This window comes from Achroia grisella, unplaced genomic scaffold (assembly GCF_030625045.1).
Source record: "Achroia grisella isolate CSIRO2021 unplaced genomic scaffold, CSIRO_AGI_Agris_v1 utg5936, whole genome shotgun sequence".
Lineage (NCBI taxonomy): Eukaryota > Metazoa > Arthropoda > Insecta > Lepidoptera > Pyralidae > Achroia > Achroia grisella.
Window position 1 is genome coordinate 267,766 of NW_026712956.1, and position 18,832 is coordinate 286,597.

At 32.3% G+C, this 18,832-nt stretch overlaps 1 protein-coding gene across 1 annotated transcript in view; it reads left to right on the forward strand.

Annotated features, from left to right (window-relative positions):
- Nucleotides 1-16,390: 16,390 nt before the first annotated feature.
- The window catches only part of LOC131848825 (serine proteinase stubble), a 147,418-nt gene continuing 144,976 nt past the window's right edge, over nucleotides 16,391-18,832 (forward strand). The window contains exon 1 of the mRNA XM_059198768.1: nucleotides 16,391-16,525. The gene's annotated coding sequence lies outside the window, so the exon portion shown is untranslated. The remainder of the gene's footprint in view (nucleotides 16,526-18,832) is intronic.

Sequence of the window (18,832 nt, forward strand, 5' to 3'; positions counted from 1 at the left end):
TTGCGTAGTAAATATATACAATATAAAAATTTATTATACGTGTTGCAAATTCTTTACACATTAAATATATATATAGATATTTTTTTTATATAAATATTGAATGTATTTTCTTTACAGTTTTTAGAATTCATTCATTTTTGCTTTGTTACATTTTGTACCTTCTTTCCATTTTCTATCCATTGCATCATGCCACACTAATTAAACGTGTACATGTATCGCTAAAAACATTGAAATTTAACGTGTCATAAATTAAATAATAGTAATCATCTATTTTTTTAAAGCCTAACTACTACGTTTTGTTCCAGCGTTAGGTTGGCTGGGAGAGATCTTTCAGAGATAATCTCACCCTTGCTCACATTTTTGTACAATTATCTTTATTTATTAATGTTACAAGTGCAACAAAGTATATTATATAAATTATTTAATTTGGCTTCCTATCAGAACGTTGTTAACTGGAAAGTTAGTCAGAAATATAAACATATTATTTTGTGTCAGTCAGATTCGAATTCATTATCTTTGACTTTTATAAATCTAGATAATAACTAGGCTACAACGTTCTAGAAATATAATTTCGTTTTGTAATATTAGTAAATAGTAATAGTAAAAAACATAGCATTTCTTCGCCTGAGGGTAAAATAATATTACTCATAGCAAATGCACACAGGCGATGTGAAGGAAGTTGCATATTTTGATTACATCTAGAAAGTTGAGTGTGAATCGAATAGTTTGAGTGAATGTTTATTTTAAACGACTGACAAATGGAGGAAGTTTGTATTCAAATCAATTAAAATAATATTTGTTGGCACCTACATGCTAAGATTGTACATGTATGGTGCCATACAACACCTACAGTGTTGTATGGAAAAATGGCAATGGTATTGAATAAATAATCAATAACTATTTTAATTTTTTTATTTCCAAAAGAAAAGTAACATAACATTAAACAGTATTTGTAAATTTAACATAAAAAATGGATAATAAGAAATAAAAAGAATGTTTTTATTAAGCGTTAACAAAGATTAATAAAATTTAACCAAATAAGAAAAAGAGACGACTCTGTCAAGCCTCTTTATTTATTATTGGCAAAATCCTTCGTATGGAAACGGTCCTTCGGATAAAGAAAATGACAGATCTATTTTATCAGTTATCAGTTTAATAAAGATTTTATTTTGTTAAGAATATAAAATGTTAAATCTCATTTTTGCGTCTGCCAGTCTTGAAATTATAACCCATAGCTACAATACAGGAAGCTACAGCACAGTAGTACTACTGTGCTGTAGTAGTACTACTATCGCTGTCGTCATTTACTGTACAGTAAATGACGACAGCGATAAAAAAAAATCTTTATTCGAATAATATAGAGTATAGAGAATTTTCATTACTAGGCTATTTGCAATATTATTTTATATTTAATTTTTATCGAATTTATAAAATTATAAAATTATCGCCAAATAAACAGGAGGTTGAATAATTCTGAGTTGAAGTTACAAGTTATGGTATAACAACCACTTAAACTGTATCTAATATTATGCAGAGAGCGTACAATTTCGTCACAGCAAAAAAAAAAAACGTAACACGGCCTGTCCAGATAACGATCTTTCAAAGAAATTACACCGTAATTCGTAATACAAGTAAGAACAATAAGTTTGAATTAAGAAAATGCAGTACTTTCGCCTTTTGCTGCGGTGGTAAGAAAGCGTGCTCCCAAATTAACAATCTGTAACAATGTTATAGGAATAAAAGTGTAATAATGGCATTGTGACAAGACGATGAAGTAATTGGCATATTTAATTGCAAGATGGAGAATTTCGTTGTAACAATTATTCATATGTTGCGTACTGTACTAGCGCAGAGTATTGTATGTATACAGAGTAAAAACTTTTTAACCTGTGGAAATTCGGTACGCAGTGTAGTAAATGAACAGATACTGGATATCACTGATTAAGTCCTTGGACATGTGTTGTAGGTATATAGGTGTGAAATATTTTTTTCGTATTACAATAAGTGATCGAAAACACGCCCAAAACTTAATAAAATTTAAAATATTATCAGCTATAGTGTCAAATAATATATTTACAAGTAAATTTTATTATACCACATTATAGAATACACAGAAAACGCGTTAATTTTATTATAACAGATGGAATAATATGCTTCTTAATAATAACGGTACAATAAATGTCACATATGTCAAATTCATAATAGCCACTTTTTTTCAATTTTATTGTAGCGTTAATATATTTACAGATTTATATGGGCACGTCACTGGGCACGATGTTCAGCCCGTCTCTTCCAGTTATTACCCGCAACCCTACGTATGTCGTCACTCCACTTAGCTGCGGGGCATCCTACGCTACCCTTACCGGTTGTAATTCGCGGTCTCCACTCTAGAACACGTCTACTCCTGAGAAATAGAAAAAGAAATAATCTTTATTCAAATAAACTCATTACAAGCACTTTTGAATAGTCATATTTTGATTCTACCACTCGAAGAGCATCGCTTCTGCGATAAATATGACCAGCCGACTGCCACTTCGACTTGCAAATAAAAAGAGCTATGTAGGTGAACTTAGATCTCTGGCGAATTACTTCGTTTCGGATTTGATCCTTCAGAGTAACTCTAAGCATAGCCTTTTACATATATGAAGTAGCATTTGATGCAAATACAATATACAAACGTAATTTTTGTAAGCTGCTAGGAAATCAGTAAGGAAATGTAAAAATAAGAATTGTATTGTACTCTTTAGTAATGTAACCACAAGCACCAATTACTAAGAATAATTCGCATAGATTATATTATTAGTAATGGAGTCTCCCACTACATCTCTTTATCATATAAAAAATAGATTTACATTCGCTACGACATACATTTTTAATTAAGCAGTAAGATTGTCACATCAAATGATCTGTGGTACAACCATTCAGGTGAGTCACAATACAAGGAATCATTGACTCATACAAAGTATGATAAAAATGTATTTAAACTTCTTTATTAATTACTTAAGTTCTACGAAATGTCGTGTCACTGCTTTGTTGAGGCCGTACTACTGTTACGCTATTAAAATAAATCTCGATGTTATCTCGCCGGTCCTAACACTAACAAGCAGAGAAAGAATCTAGATAGTGGATCCGATTAGTGGCAATTAAGCTAGTGCTTCGGCTCGCTTTGTGCCCACGTGATGAGCGCACACCAAAACGCAACTTTGTACCACTACCATTGGTTGTTTGCAACTACACCAATATTATAAAAGGCGAGAATGAATTTTGTTATTATTCTAGACAGACAGAAGGCATATACTAAATAAATAATTTCGCATTTATCTAATTATTTTATTAAAAATAATCTTATTAATGTGGGAAATCAAAGTGGACAATTGAAAATAATTCTTCAACTGCGCGGTCAGGTGGTGTTGAATAAATGATTCATATATACGTTAGTCTGTAAATTATATATACTATTATTTTAGACCTGAAATAAATAAACAAAAAAGAAATATAAGTAAGGGTTTCTTTTTTAATTTAATTTATTATAAATATATACAAAAAAATATTGTACACGCATTCCAATAGTAGTGGTTCCGATTATATCGTAGAGACAGATTGCGAGTACTAACTCGTTAGCGATAAGACGATTAATGTCCAGTGTTACTATGGAGCTGGAGCTGGGATGCTGTGCTATCTATACAATATTTACAAGCGTGCTTGTAATTTATAAGTGAGTACGGACAAGTAAAGCGTGGCGTTGATTATAGTTCGTATTGGATTGCTACTGTAATTGTAGCAGTGTTAGGTAAATTATATAAGAATTATTTAGGACCACGACCACAATTCTGCTCATGAATAGAAATGTTTGTACTGTGCGAGGAATTGAACTCGCGACCATCGGAACTAAACCGCTAGACCACAGTAATCTTTTTAAGAAGGGTATAAAAGGCTGTAGTTCTAATACATAACATTAACAATTTTTTTACAGTCATTTTAAATTGACTGGAAGAAATGGCTATTTTAGGATAAGTACACCATTGTACAAATTTATATATTTCAAAAATAATTTATTCGTGTAGGATATTATAGCCACTTATGAACGTCAAATTTATATTCATATTTATAAGTCCATTGTATCCTTTATTGTACAGTCATACAGTATAGTATTACAAACAAACAATCGAACATACTGTTACCTCTGACTTTGTTACTTTTTAGACAATGTATACCGTACATCTATACTTGTAAACAATCAACCGTTTTTCAGTTGTCTGAAAAGATAGTAAAAAGGTAAACGCAAACTTTTCACCTTTAAAAGTAATATATTATAGAACAACATTTTAATACGAATATTATTTAAAACTTTGGTATAAGCATGTAGGTACATGCGTTTCGTTAACCACGCAGTCACGCCTCGAGCGAACAGAGTGTGACTGTGCGGAGATGTAAAATATTTACATAGAGTAGATTAATTCAGTACCAACAGTTAGAAAATAAAATACAATTTTGTTGGGGAATAATGAATGAAACTCTTTATTGTTCCTCTCACAGAAAATACAGTTACATAAACAATTATGTATAAAACGATAAAAACAATAATAAATAAGACTGAGAGGTAACAACGGGTGGCTTTATCGCTAAAAAGCGATATTTTCCAGGCAACCTTAGGATGGACAGAAATGATTAGACTTGCGTCTGGTAGAGGTGTAACGATGGTAATAATATTGGAAGAAGTAATATAAGTATACACACAAAATATAGTAATATACCTATTTACATAATTGTAAATCGTTGCACAGTTTTCTTCTCTTTTTTTATATTACGATGGTGGCAAACGAGAATACGACCAATCTGATGGTAAATGATTACCGTAGCCTATCGGCACGGGAGCGTTGCCGAACTCTTCTAGTGTATGGTTAATAATGCTATGACAATTTTTTTTATTGATTTTGCTTAAATATGTGATATAAATATTTAACTGCTACAGTGTTTTAGCACACCACCTAATTCCAATGGTTGTGGATTCAATTCCCCGCATGATACAAACATTTATATGATTAATGAGTATCAGTATTATTATTTATCTGAGTGTTTAATATTGTTATACGAAAATGGATACTGCGCGGATGGAGGAGTATGAAATTTTGCACAGTGATAGTTTATATAGAGAAGAAGTGCAGAATACTAATATTTTTTTAAATGATGCATAAAAATACATTTAATCAATAAAAAACATTACACACTCTACTATGTATATGACACACGTATAGCAGATGCTTGATTAATCAGGTTGACAAATTATACAAATACAAAGATATTTTTTTTGTAAATACATATATAATACTTTTTTTTCTAAATACACATAATATATATAGAAAACACCCAGATCTACACAAACAATCATGTTCATGAATACAAAATGTTAATACCGTGCGAGGAATATAACCTGTAACCATTTGGAGGTAAGGCGGTGTTAAACAGGTAGATGACCGAGGCCGGTGATACCTCTCATGCATTGCCATTCTAAAGGACTCAGTTGTCATGCCTACTTACCATGCCATATCTCACACTTCGAGACGCATCAACACATCTTACAAAGCATGTTTAGTGGCTTAAAAAGGTGAGACAAAGACATCCTCCCAGACGACGTACAAGGTCAACGTCTGTTTAAATGTGAATGAAGTAAACTTGAGAGGGTACTAAAATATACTGTTGTACTTCTAACATTATAGCTACTCTGTGGTCGTACAGAGTGGGGCACAACGGGAAAACTCGAGCGGTTTTGCGGGAGGCGCGTTAATTAAACCGCATGATAATTGGGTCACAGAATGACGAGACATTATGTATGTACGTGTCGTAATAACTGTGATGAGGAGCCATAAAGATGGGGTGTTTGTATTTATTACGTGCAATTACTATATTAATATGCGTGTTTCAATTCCATAATGGCTTCTTAATTAGTTGACTTGTTTTCATATTACAGTAACGGGTGACAGAGTAAACATTGAATATAGTAATAACAGTAATTTTAATAATTTTAAGCATTCCAATTATTGTCCAAACATTAAACATTGTTCCTTAGATCTTAAACTGGGTATAAACCTGTATTTTAGATACCAGTTATTTTTAACGATATCCCAAAATACGTACAAAATATGTCACCGCTTATTTAGATGTCTAGAATGGTGAAGAAACCATTCATTATAAAAAAAACAGCAGCAGCCAGCCAACGGTTATAGAAGCCACATGCGCTGCAATATCTTAAGACTAAGATGTTTTCATATTTTACGTATCGAGTAAAAAGAGAAGGAAATGTAAAAGTTTCATTTAGAGACTTACAACAAAGAACTAAGGACTCAAAGGGGTAGGTTTTATATCAACTTTCAAGCAACCCTATTTTTCATTATTACGTAGAAACTCAAAATATTAAAAGAAAATCTTTATTTCCAATTTTAATTCAACAGTATTAGTAGTTATAGAAATAAAGCGCTGTGACAAATGAACGGGGTGACAGACAAGGTCGCACTATACTCCCATTTTCTCTTTTTGCTTCGGCGCCCAAAAAGGCGCTTAGAATAATAATAATATCGGCAATCCATCCATCTATAATGTAGTGAGTATGGTCAATCGTGCCTGTGATATCTCGAGCCGTATAAGTACAGAGTAGTCTCATAATAGTCAATAAACCAGTTTTTGCAAGCGCTTTGCACGCTCAAAACCTAATTCTCAGAGCAATATGACTGTAGGTGATGAATGGTTTGCGTCTTTGATATTGATGAAGTGTAATCAGGTTTTTATGCTATTCACGTTGTATGCACCTTAATATACTATTATATATTTACGATAATCTCGAAATCTAGGGTCTACTTATGATTTTTTATATAATGTTTTTACTATAAAATAATAATGTCACTTAAAATATACCTATATACATATTTTAAGAGCCACGCTCTTGTCGATGTTTCGTTTCGTATATATAATTATATAAATGAATTAGTATACATAGACTTAATATAGACTTAAGTGTCTGGATTAGACCTTCATGAATGGTATGTTTCAATTTGATTTTAAACAATTTTTTATATTATAGTATGGTTAATGAATGGGTAACATTCGAGTAATCGAATTCAATGCTGGTTCTTATAGATATTGCAGCCTGATCTGATGAAAAATGAATAGGAAAATAAAAAACAACGTGTAATATATTGGAATAATTGTTAAATTTATATCCGGCCTTTGTAGATAGAAAACTTAGCTAGGATTTTATATGTAGAAACATAGTATGATGTGTGTCTTGTATTTTTTATTTATTTATTGAAACCTTCATCAGTGTACAGTTTGACGCTGTCCTGACTCAACAGTAGAGTCAGTAATGTCAGTCTGTCAATTCAGTCTATGGTCTGTTTGTAGAATTTTGCTGTTGATACACATACAATAAACTTTTACCAATATATACGTATTTTACTTTTAATTCACTATGTTTATTTACACTGTGGACTAAACCCATACATAATAATAGTGTGAATTAGGACACTAGAATTAGTCTTGCATTTACGTGAAATTCCGAATCTCACATAGGATTGAAACACTACGAGATGTCGTACCGTCTCGACAGTTAATCAGTCAAGGAGACGGCAAGCCATGATTTGTAAGCCAGACAATAGATCTGTGTCTGCGGCAAATCCATACGGAATAATTATACTTGCGGATAATTCTATACTTATTTCATTACTAGATAAGTAATTTATGCACACTACATGACGACATCGGTCATCTAGCGGTTTAGCACACCGTCTTACTTACGATGGTCGCGGGTTCTATTCCTCGCACGGCACACATTTGTATTCATGAGTATGATTATTTGTATCGGTCTGGGTGTTTTCTATGTATAATATGTATGTGTTTAGGAAAAATATATATCTATGTATTAGTATCAATTATACCATTACCCATAACAGTTCCCAGTACCCATAACACAAGCTTTAGCTAGCTTTAACTTGGGTCTAGAGGACGCTGTGTGAATTGTCCTGAGATAATTATTATTACTACATAGATTTGCTCATGCAAAAGTCATTTCGAAAGTGCCATATACCTTTTATAAGTAAGCAAGCGAATGTCTACTGTTTTATTTGTTAGACTGTAACATTTTCACAAAATATTAATTAAAATAATAATAATAATATTAGTTGATAGGCCTGACCTAGTTTGGGGACTACAGATAATAGAAATATATAAAAAACTGTGTTGTAGTAGATACGTAAATGTAAATCTATATACAAATATAAATGTTAATCTATATAAATAAATAAAAATATAGTTAATTATAATATTGCTACTGTAATTTATTATATAACGTAATTATTTTAATTTTAAGCTTACATTTTCGATTTATATGAAGTCGTAGCTATACATAGTCTCACGTATTTTAGCTGCTACTGTAATATCAACAGCAGGGTGTCATCATCGTCTGGTGTACACTTTCATATACTTTTCATACATACAAATAAATAAAATTAATGTAAAGGTTGGTAATTTCAAATTAACGGTATTTACATAAAAAATCTGTCTGTCTATTTGTTCAGGCTAATTTCTAAAACGGATGGACCGATTTGAACGGGACTGTCGCATGAAATGAAATGAAATGGTTAAAGGAATTAAATAAAACTTAAATTCGAGAGGAAGTCGTGCATAATAGCTAAGCTAAAATACAGATGTAATAAATTTTTATCCGCTCTCAAATATCTGTTTGGTTGTTAAATTTTCTTGACTAAAAAGCAGGATATTTGAAGTATGAAAATAGATTTTATTATATATACACGTACAAATGTGTATTGCATATTTTATAACTATAGTTTGTAGATTTATAAATTCATGAAGTTTTAATCCAATACATTTCATAATGTATTTGCTCTCTAATTTCTCCTTACAAATAGCACGACAAAATTGGATGTAACGTAATAAATATAATGAAGATATAAATATCAATTATCCTATCTACCTGTGGATAAGTACTAGTTTCGAAAGCTCAGCAAATATGTACAAAAGTAAAAACGGCATCGATCAGTCGCTGACACGGGTACATCATTCAATTTCACTTCATAGCCTCGTGTAGCCTCCACATTTGTAAACAACTAATTGTTGGATTAGTGAAAATATAGGGTGATACATATGGACGATTTACGATACATTCCTGACCAATTACTTTTTTTATTATTGTACGCAATAAAAAGTGGTAATCAGGCTGTGTTTAGACCGTTGTTAATGATTAGGCGTAGTTGTGGTTTAATTATGTTCAGATTTAATAGTTCTAGTTCTAAATTCAAATGACTTTTTTTCTACACGACAGATGTTTTTTTCAAAACTGATTGGATGCTTATCCAATTGATTTATCGCTTCCACATTGGACTGATAATAACTAATATTCTTTTGTAGAAGTAATATAATTGTAGTCATTAACCTTTCTTAAGTTTTGATAGATATGTTCCCAACATTTAATGTATAGGATTGGACTATAATGGTAGTAAAATTACTTAGGTATTACGATTAAATTGATCGTAATATGTTTTATTTACGCATGTAGAAATCTAAATGGATATTACTAAGAAGAAATATTAAATTTAAAGTTTTGGAAGATATAAATAAACAAAAATCACCATAAGTGTACCAGTAACAGTGATTAACATGGGTGGTAAATAGCATACAAAGAAAATTAACAACCTAAAACCAACCATGCGAAGCAGGGGCAAATCACTAGTTATCTAATAAACGTACACTTGTGTTGTCACACGTTCAAAGCGTGTCACTTGAGTTCGGTGTGATATCATGACAATGTGACAGGCAAATTTGACAGGCGGCTTTCCCGAACACCAAGCCTGCGGGTTAACGATCGAACGAGAGATGCACCAGCTAATCACTCACCATCACTTTCACTCAGCTGATCCCACTCACACTTGACGAACTCGAAAGTTGTTATTAGATTAATAAAATCGTCAGTCATTCGTAATTCGGCAAAAAATTGATTTTATGATGCGTTGTAAAATCGAAATGTTTGCGAGAGTTTATTATTCCGGAGTTAAATCTTTCTAGGAGACTGTACTACCTACAGGGTTGCCACAAATATTAACAGTTTTTAAAGAAAATAAAAGAAAAAAGGTAGACGTAAGAAGATAGCAAGTAGATCTCGGTCTAGGTATTATACTTAGCTATTGTGTTAATTTTACAATAATCTTAGTCTATAATATCTACGGTAGTCTTAGGCTACCATATTATGTAGTGAATACTAGTTATTACTCATGTATAAGCAAGTGCGGTTGAAGTTAAAAAAAATACTTTATTTGGAGATGCTTAACCTTATGCATTAAATTTCAGGTGTTTAATTTGAACTTTGACTGTGTATTGATCGTCAGTCAGCACAAAAATGTATTACTTGACAACCCTAACACTTTTCCCTTATGTAATTTACATAACATTATACGGATTCTTTTGGTATGGAATTGACAATAAATGTCAAATCAGTTATTGAATACTGAGCAAAGAATTTACATTATATTTAGTACGATAGATATGGAGTGTATAAATTCTTTGGCATTGCGCAGTTTGACTTTTATTAGATAGAGATTTCAGATATATTTTTTTGCAATTTATGTTTTCTTTTTTTGTGTATTAGGGTTGTGAATGTTCGTTACACTCGTAAGTTACAGATGTTTTATATGATATAGTACTACAATAGTTTGCAATTATTATAATACTAATTACAGTTAAATGCCACATATGACTCGGGTCACCACCAACATGCACCAACTTGTATGATGGTAGACTACTGGCTGAAGGGAGTTGCATGGCAGATTGCCACGTGATTGCATAGATTACATAGCACACATAAAGATTATTTTAATATTTTATTTTACGTTTTGTTATTTTCTATATATGTTAGTCCTTAAGGTATACATAATACGGGCCATTATTATAATTATTATAATAGTACTAGCTGTGCCAGCGGTTTCACCCGCATAAAGTTTATAGCCTATATATTATTCTGATGTATAAGCTATATTACTGTAAAGTTTCATCAAAATCCGTTCAGTAGTTTCTTCGTGAAACATCCATCCATACTCACAAACTTACGCGTTTATAATATTAATAAGATTAAGATGCTTGAAATAAATAAATATATTTTAAATTAAATGAAATATATATAATTTTCGACAACGATATTCCCAGACAGATGCAATTCAAACAATCACTTATCGACGTCGTGACAAACGATCGCTTGTCTATATTTTGCTGAGTATATTTACATTAATTACATTTTTTTTTTAATTTTACTATACATATAAGTTTCATACATATATATAGCATGTGGTCTGGTACACCTCTTTGTATTGTCAATTAACATCTAATCAATCGTAATCACTTTCACTCTCGGATCCCACTTGCACAATGATCTTAACATGAAAGTTGATTGGATAAACGCTATGTGGTTGTAACATACGACTATATTTATAGAATAGTCATATTTCTATCAATGATATTAAAAATAAAAATATATATTTACTTGTATACACATCCCTAGTACCGCGCTATCGGCATCCAACAAAGTAAACAGAGTAGTACTTAATTTTATTGAAAAAATTGATAAATATTCAAAACAACAAAAAGTAATACATTCACATACAATAACTATATTATATACTAGCTGTACCCGCAACTTCGTCCACGTGGAATTTAACATTATTTTTCGAAAATAAAAGTAGCCTAAGTTACTCCTTATTACATCAGCTATCTGCCATTAAAAGTCTCGTCAAAATCGGTCCAGCCATTTCAGAGATTAGCCGGAACAAACAGACAGACAGATAGACAAAAATTGTAAAAATGATATTTTGCAGTATGTATGTACCGTATTTATATGTGCATGTAGTAAAAAACGGTTATTTCAATATTACAGACAGACACTCCGATTTTATTTATATGTATAGTGTAACATAAAATAACAATCCCTGTTTCCTTCTTCTTTTGTTTATATCTGGTAATTTCAATGTATGTATTTACAGAAAAAAAAATCATATCAGTCGTCTAGTACCGATAACACAAGCTCTAAGTAGCTTAACTTGGGATTAGATGGCGCTGTGAGAATTGTATTGAGATATTATTATTTTACTTCTAAAATAAGCAACGGTTTTGAAAATTTTTAAGAATGAGAATGAACAATCTTCGTACGAAAAATCATAGTTAAAATCAATTATGTATTTATATCGAATATCACTTCTCAATAATCGTCAACATTTTTTATCGATCAGGAAATCAAGAAACTGATTTTGTATTGTATTACAATTTTTTATTTAATAAACTTCAAATAAATGGGATAAGGAAGAAGCAGAAGATGATGCTGCTTCCTTATCCCATTTATTTGCAGTCAGCATAATAATATTTTTTTTTATAACACAGGGGACAAACGAGCATGCGGCTCACCTGATGGTAAGTGATTACCGCCGCCCATGAGCACCCGCAACACCAGGGGAATTGCAAGTACGTTGTCGGCCTTTTAAAAAGGAATAAGCTCTTTTCTTGAAGGTTTCAATATCGTATCGGTTCGGAAATACCATTGCTGGAAGGTGATTCCATAATGTGGTAATTATGTTATATTTACAATAAATACACTTTTAAAACCAATTTAACAATTTGTATTTGACGTTTTAGATCAATAATGCTTTAACGTCTTCATTAAATAAATGTTTTTATCTAAAATCGTTGTTAATATTTATTATGGGATAAAGTAGTAATACATCTAATTGGTGATTCTATTCGCCACTCTCGTGAATTTAGGATTAAACTGTGGTTTAATGATAATGGTCTAATTAATTTAATGAGTAATTTGTGTAATACTATTAAACGTATTTATTATGGTTTTTATTAGATTAGGTAGGCAATCTAGTATTTTATGATTATATTAAATGTGAAATTTAATCATATAATGTTAATTTAATTGGTTTGTTTAAGATAATAGAATAGTTTAAATTGGCTTGGTGAAGTAATTGCAATGTGTTTAGTTGTGCATTAGAAGCATGTATATGTTTCTAAATGTGTACATGTTTTAAAAAGCAAGAAATAAAAACACTTTTTTATTTTTATTATACTTATAATATATTTCTTGGCTTGTCATAATTTTCCATTGATTTAAAATTGAACGATATTCTAAAATCCACTATATTTTAATATGTTTATATTACGCGATAGCTTCGACAATTATGATGTTTCATTTTTAATCGACATGACCAATCGATATATTGAGTTTGATTGTACATTAATTTTATCACGATTCACCTACAGTTTTTTTTTAAGATTCGAATTCTTAAATTATTATTAGGAAGGATTTTTTAGGAATTGTATTTCCGTGAAACTATGTTAAATGAAACTTTGATTAATCAAATCTTACTTCATTAGTTTTAATAAGATGATGAATGAAAAAACGTTTTCAGTAAGTGAATCAATCAATTCACATTATCATGCGCATGCGCACACGTTGATGTCTTTTATATGCACCGCCAGTTACTAAGCTTTTTAAATATACAACGACGCATTATTACACAATACGTATCGTTCGTTACCAATGATGATGACCTCGATGGTCTAGCGGTTTAGCTGACTGACTAACTTACTGACTTGTGTTAATATGGTCGTGGGTTCGATCTCTGTACAATACAAATAATTATATATTGTTATATATGTTTTTATTGGTACGGTTGGTTTACTGCGTATGTTGTCTATGTATTAAAAATTTATCTAAGTAATTTTATCAATTATCTAGTACCCATAATATAGTCGCCGCATAAGTCGGATCTAGATGACATGTAAATTGTCAGGATTTTATTTATTTTATTATTTTTGTTTTCAATTATTATTTATTTATAAATATTGAAATATATTCTAGAATATGTGTATAAAGTAAGCATAGCATAACAATACAATGTTTATGTATTCAAAGGGCAGACAGGCCTATTGTTTAAAGTAATAAAACGGTGTTTTTAGTATTTACGCGAAATTGTTGGCACAGAGCATTAGTATACTAATCTTCATCAAATAATAACAGCGAAGCCTAACGTTTTACTGCGGCCTCGGAAGCGTGCTGTATATTTTACTCAAAGTGGTAATAAATATTTGAAAAGACATACAAATATTTGTACAGGAGCGGGAAATGGGCGCGCTACCCTCGCGTACAAAGCGACCGTTTACTTGCTCCTCGAAATAGTGTTAATGCTTTTTTATTTAGACATTTATTGTGTTTGTACATTTAAGGGGTATTTATCATTACTATTGGTCGGTCAGTGGTCGGAATTTGACCATAATTCATTGTACATTCAATAAGGTCTTAATTTGTCCACATACTTTAACAATAAACAAAAAAGTTTATATCCGTGCGTGTGTCAAGTACATTGTAGTATGTGTAATGTTTTATTTATAGATTTAATGTATTTTTTTGTAAAATAAAATATTAGGATTATAGAATCAAAAAAACAAAGGAATGAGGTCAATCGTCGAATCCAACTCGGATGGGCAGCGTTCGGGAAGCTCCGATATATCTTTTCGTCAATATTTCCGCAGTGTCTCAAGACGAAGGTTTACGACCAATGTGTGTTGCCAGTGATGACTTACGGCACAGAGTCGTGGTCGCTAACTATGGGCCTCATAAACAAGCAAGAGGGCAATGGAGAGGGCTATGCTCGGAGTTTCTCTGCGCGATCGAATCAGAAATGAGGAGATCCGCAGAAGAACCAGAGTGACCGACATAGCCCAAATAATTGCGACACTGAAATGGCAATGAGCAGGGCACATAGCTCATAGGACAGATGGCGTTGCGGCAATAAAGTCCTCAAGTGGTGACCACGGACCGGAAGACGCAGCGTGGGAAGGCCTCCAGTATGGTGGACCGACGATTTGGTCAAGATCGCTGGAAGGCATTGGATGCGAGCAGCGCACGACCGATCGTCATGGAGATCTTTGGGGAAGGCCTATGTCCAGCAGTGGACGTCTTCCGGGCTGCGATGATGATGACGTTGCATTTTTTTTGGAAAATATATTATTCACTAAAAGTGTGCGAAATTTCATTATTCTGCGTGAGCGCAATTTTTCTAAAAAGAAGTACAATGTTTTTTCATCACATAGTAGTATACCTATATATAGATCGTGGAATAGTTCCTCGTTCGGGTTTTCGCTATGTGCTTATAACTTTATGAATTTCGTATATATTAATATAATATATTTTTTGTTACTTTAGATTATTTATCATTGCCTTGTCTTTATCCCATTATTTGTGGTCGGCGCAGTATGTCATTCTCTTCCACTGCCAGTCATCATATCTGAACATACTCTTCTTTTATTCATATCATCTTTCACACAATCCATTCATTTTTTCTTAGGGCGTCCCCTCCCTTTACATCCATCCACATTCATATTATACACTTTCCATAGGACATGATCCTCGTTCCTCCGTATAACATTACTTTAGATTATTATACCTTTCAAACTTCTCTTCAGGAATTTCTCAAATCGGTGCATTGGTTACAAAGTTTACTTTCCTCTTACTTAATGTATCTCTTTTTATATTATTACTACTGATATATTGTCGGATTGACGGCTTCTGTGGTCTAGTGGTCAAGCATACCGCCTTACCTCCAATGGTCGCGGGTTCGATTCCTCCCACGGCACATTTGTCATTGCTATAATTGTTTATAGTGGTTTGGGCGTTTTCTATGTATATTATGTGTACATTTAATTATATTAATAATATATATTTAAATTAATAATATGGACTGTTTGACTTATAGTTAATAACATACATTTATATATCTCAGCTGGAATCGAACTTGGTGATGTTCTGGTGAATTCCTGGTGATAGTATACCAGACCTGATTTCATTACTTTTGAACATGAGATTTATTACAGTTGAGTTGTTGATAGACACTGATGGTTCATATATTGCCGCGAAATTAGGGGAAGATCTATGTTCGATGGTCGATGGATAGGTTGACAAGATAATGATGATGATGATTATAAACACATTATGTGTTTAGTCAGGCTTGTGTACGTCTGACTATATATTTATATACGATCGAACAGAAATGTAAATAAGCAAATTTATTCACTTCATTATCATGAAATTTCTTAGCGCAATTGCCTCACATAGCGAGATTGTAATTTAAAATAATTTTAAATCTATTAACTCTGCGACTAATGTATTTTAAATTTCATCGTACAACTCGGGTATGATTGCTTACATATAGTTAGATCCACTTTTCCGTTTATTATAACTAGTATCGTAAAACTGCAACAAAACTTACGCGATTTCGTTCCACTCCCGTGTCGGTGGATCATTTCACCTGAGCTCGGTCCTCAGTTGCGTCCGCGCATCTGAAAGGCAAGCACGCGTCTCCTACGCAACCGTCCAGCCGATTACCACGCGTCGCGCAAGTGCTCGCAATCGCATCTGTGACAGTGACATGGTTCTGTGTTTTAATTGGATTCACTAGTCGTATCAATAAAAAAAGTAAGTGTAAACAATGGTGTTAATACATATATAACTATACGAAAATTTACAAGCTAAAATATACATGTGCGTCAACTAATTTCACAATTACACTGCCCCAATAACGTCAACGTAATTAAAAGTTAAAACTCAATTAAAAGCCGCGAGCGACATACACGCAAATCGATACACAGAAACCCAATTCTGTGTTGCAATTAATTCGCTATCTGCGTTTAATGCGTTTCCAACATCGTGCACGTATTTAAATTATTTAGAAATCCAACTCGTCACTTGCAAAAAATGCACGAAATCGCCGGAGCGGCTCGCCGCCCGCCGGCGCCGGAGACTATACGCCGATCTTCACATGACATGTGCGCAGTCTCCTACTAGAAGTGGCGTAAGGAAGAAATACGCAAATTATACGTAAATGGCAGTAATTACCATTATTTTTAATTTACTCCAGAAAAATACGTAGTTTCATATTTGACATTATATTTTCGTGCGTGATGCTTGATATATTCAACGGTGTATATTATGGATCGATTTCTAATTATCTATATTACATTGTTGTTTTTGTCACTAGATAAAACTTGTTGATGGATGATATAAGTTCAGTAACAGTAAAAAAAATATGACGGCACAAGAAATGAACGATGGGTCTAAGAAAATTAAGGAAGTAGAAACATTAGGAAATGAGGATAAAGATATTGAATTGGTGATAGTGACATGTCTATATAAATTAAAATCTAGAATATAAAATAAAAAACAGGAAGCGATTTTATATATGACATTCTAAAAAAGTTACTAACATACAAAAAGGCTGGCTCGAGTAACATAAAAATCATTGTGTCTAAACTCAAAGTGAATTTGTTATTTAATTTTGTATAAGTTAATCGCAACACAATAGTTTTAATATACATTTTATGTCTAACCCATTTAGTAAAGGTTTGAAATTAATTTCGCGCAGAACTTGCCAAAATATTGCAACATAGGAAAAATGTTAAAGACAATAAAAGAAGAGCGTTTTGTTTAATTGCTCGAATTACGGCTTATCTAGATATGAAATATCTCCGCGAGTACGAGTAACCGAGTATGTCAGTGGCTCGCATGCGTAGTGAGAGTTAGAATGGGTAGCAACGACCTGATACCCACCATCTCAAATTAGCACCCGTAAAAGAAGTTATACATATTATATTTATATATTTTTACATTTAAAACCAGAAGCGTGAAATGTAAAACTTAATGCCTAACTTTTTAATTTTTATTGGGATAGGCCGTTTTGTAACGAAAACATTATATTTTTTTGTAATTACTTCATTACTTCATATAGTATTATTAAATTAGATATCAATTACCAAAACAACAAGCCTTAAAATCAATTAATGGACACACGTTAGTAATTAGAGTAAATTACCGTTAATATATTGCCGTGCAATTTTCTTTTATTGGTCCTTCGAGCCGGACATTTGCTTCAGGGAGTGTTAACTTTCCTCCCTTTACGGTCTCTGATTACTGGTATAACCACATCAGCGGTGAGTTTATTATTGATAGACATGCGAGCTATCGATTACACTATGAATCTTATGGTGTATCGCTGTAAAGTGCATAATTTAATGACGTTGCGTTTGCACTACTTGAGATTATTGTTAATTTCATTACGGTGATAAATCTTTACTTACACATTTGAGTAGTATATATTTATTGATATTTGGTACTAATTAGTACAATTGTGGTTAGACTTTGTTATTTATATGTATTGGATGAATAGTGAATTCTAGTGAATTAACCATAGCGGTTTCGGGGACGAACTGCGTGGAGGTCGACCTGGTATATAGTACATTTTTTTTTCTTTTTTTGACAATTCACACAGCGCCATCTAGTCCCAAGTTAAGCTAGCTAAAGCTTGTGTTACGGGTACTAGATAACTGATACAAGTACATAAATATTTTTTTATTCGTAAATACATACATATTATACATAAAAACACCCAGACCGATACAAACATTCATACTCATGAATACAAATGTTTGTGCCGTGCGAGGAATCGAACCCGCGGCCATCGGACGTAAAGCGGTGTGCTAGACCACTAGACCACCGAGGTCGTCATTGCATATTGCAGCAATGAGACCACTATACTCCTGTGTAAATAATCACTTTTCTTACAATCGTTATCTTTCTTTAGATTAAACTATAGTTACAGCTTCATCAAATCTCATATATGAAATTCTCGAGTCACAATGACCTACTCAAATAAATACTATACTCCTCCTCCTACGAATACTCCTCCGAAACGGCTTGACCAATTTATATGAAATTTTATATGCATAT